At 36.3% G+C, this 2,500-nt stretch overlaps 1 protein-coding gene across 7 annotated transcripts in view; it reads right to left on the bottom strand.

Annotated features, from left to right (window-relative positions):
- Positions 1 to 2,500, bottom strand: part of LOC138060599 (adipokinetic hormone/corazonin-related peptide receptor variant I-like) — a 198,838-nt gene that overhangs the window by 7,681 nt on the left and 188,657 nt on the right. For 2 of the 7 annotated variants that reach the window (XM_068906439.1, XM_068906442.1), the window contains exon 2: positions 2,448 to 2,500. This exon is cut by the window's right edge and continues 132 nt beyond it. The exons of the other annotated variants lie outside the window; for them this stretch is intronic. The gene's annotated coding sequence lies outside the window, so the exon portion shown is untranslated. The remainder of the gene's footprint in view (positions 1 to 2,447) is intronic. 7 annotated transcript variants of the gene reach the window in all.

The raw sequence follows: 2,500 nt of genomic DNA, 5'->3' as shown, positions 1-2,500 counted from the left end.
CTAGCTGGTTCTGACTGTCTGTTTATATCATACAGTAAATAGCTACAATCTCTAAAAAATAGGCTAGGTAGGAGAAGGCAATTTGATTTGAGAAAGAAGGGTACGGTGTGTTCTTTAGACTTACAGAAGTGAATAAGACGTAGGGCCCGTTTTTGTAAAGTTACAATCTTTCTTTGAAATGTCAAGGGACAATTACCCCAAGCACAAATACCATAAGTTAAGTAAGGGACAATTAATGAGTTGTACACTGAAAGTAAAACATGACGCGGGAAATAATGTCTAATATTGTCTATAATTCCTATCGACTTGCTGATTTTGTGGCAGATAGATTCTATGTGATATTTCCATGAAAGATTTGAATCAATCATCAAGCCAAGATATTTTACATAATGAAGATTTCATTTCAAGGTTTGCGTAGGTGTTAGTTACGGAGTCAAGAATTCTAATCCTAGGTGTGAAGGGCATATTCCTTTGCCGGGGACGAAAGATGACAAAGTTTGATTTCTTTATGTTCAGAGACAGTTTGCTGGCCTTAAGCCATTCGTTGACGTTGCCAAGCTCGCGATTAACAAGAGACTCGAGTTCCTTTAAGTTGTTATTTGAAAGTATTATACTGGTGTCGTCAGCGAATAGATAAAAGGAAAATAACGAAGAGGACTTGTAAATATCATTGATGTACAGAAGGAACAAGAGTGGTCCGAGGACTGAGCCTTGTGGCACGCCGCACAAGGTCGTCTCAGCCTCAGACACAACATTATTAACTTCCGTGTTGTGCTTTCGATCAGTTAGATATGATCTGAACCAGGAGTTAATTACACCTCTACCACCATAATTTTCAAGTTAAGCTAACAAAATCTCATGATTAACAGTGTCAAAAGCTTTCTTGAGATCGATGAAAACACCGCACGAAAATTTACCGTTGTCTATATTTTGGAGAATTGTGTTAACAATATCAAATATAGCATGCTGAGTACTGTGTTTACTACGAAAACCATATTGCTGATCATAGAGAATGTGGCAATCTTTGACAAACTTGGTAAGTCTGGAGTACATAAGTTTTTCAAAACTCCTGCTATAAATCGAGAGCAATGAAATAGGTCGATAGTTTTCGGACATTTAGTCATCTTCGTCCTTAAATATCGGGATAATCTTAGCACGTTTTAATTTAGATGGAAAAATCCCTGAGCAAATAGACTGATTAAAAATCGTGGCAAGAGGTACAGATATGACACTTTTTGCCAATTTTAACAACCTAACCGGAGATGAGTAAAGACCATGGGCCTTGTTATCTTGTAAAATTGAAATTTCAAAGTTAATATCTTCCGGAATAATAGGATCAAAGAAGAAAGTGCGATTAAGTGGTGGATCTAGATAATCAAAGAATGTATTTAAAGTCTGAGGAACTTTAGAAGCCAATTTGCTCCCAACAGTGCCGAAATATTTGTTAAGAATATTGCTTATTTCCTTCGGGTCACTAGTTGGAGCCTCATTCGGATTTGGTCGAATAAAGTTAGTTGGATTATGCTTATTTTTCTTTTTATAGCTTCCAATTAGTTCGTTAATTCCTTTCCAAGTTTGGCGCATATTACGTATGTTGAGATCAAAGAAACTTTGATAATAGTTCGCTTTACTTAATCTCGTAAGGGAGGTGATTTTCTTTCTGTAAAATTTGTATTTGTCCCAATCTGAGGTATAGAAGAGGGCATTCTTTACCCTGATTGATTTTCTTAACCCGCAGTCAGCCATGGTTTAGCAAGGAATTTTTGTTTACGATTGGATATAATATACACTTCTTAAAGGGGCGTGTTTATTAATTATGTTATTGACGCATTTGTAAAACCAGGAGAACGATTGATTAGCATCAGTAAGTTTGGAAATATTATTCCAATTAATATTCTGCAAGTCGTTAATAAAAGATTTGCATTGAAGGCTGAATAATCACGAACCTTTGTTTTGTTATTTGAAAAGAATGTTTTACATTGCGACGTTAATATACACATCTGAGAGAAGTGATCTGTTGTATCGGACACGATATTGCCGCAAACTATATTATTCTCAGGATTATTTAGGAAAATATTGTCAATTAAAGTTGCTGAATTACCATAGACTCTAGTCAGTTTATCAACCACTGGAACCATGGAAAAACTTCGCATCGTTTGCAGTAAAGTTTGTGTGTAACCACAAGTTTCATATTTTAACAGATCTATGTTGAAGTCTCCCATGAGATAAATATTCAGATTTTGACGGCATTGACGCTCAAGAAAATCTGACAAATATTCTAGAAACTCATTATAGCCGGAGATTCTATTCTCAAGAACCTCCAAGGCCATAAAATGTCTTAAAACTCGCGAGTAAAAGTTTCATCCTTCCCAGGCTGTACAACGCTGGATATGAAAGATCATATTAAGCCACTGCTTCGTAGAAACCCAGACGAGATAATTATTCACGTGGGAACCAACAGTCTAAGATCCTGCGACACTCCCCGTACTTGTGCGGAAGA

Source organism: Montipora capricornis, chromosome 8 (genome assembly GCF_036669925.1).
Source record: "Montipora capricornis isolate CH-2021 chromosome 8, ASM3666992v2, whole genome shotgun sequence".
Lineage (NCBI taxonomy): Eukaryota > Metazoa > Cnidaria > Anthozoa > Scleractinia > Acroporidae > Montipora > Montipora capricornis.
Note: the sequence above shows the minus strand (reverse complement) of the source record. Positions and strands in the feature narration are given on the sequence as shown.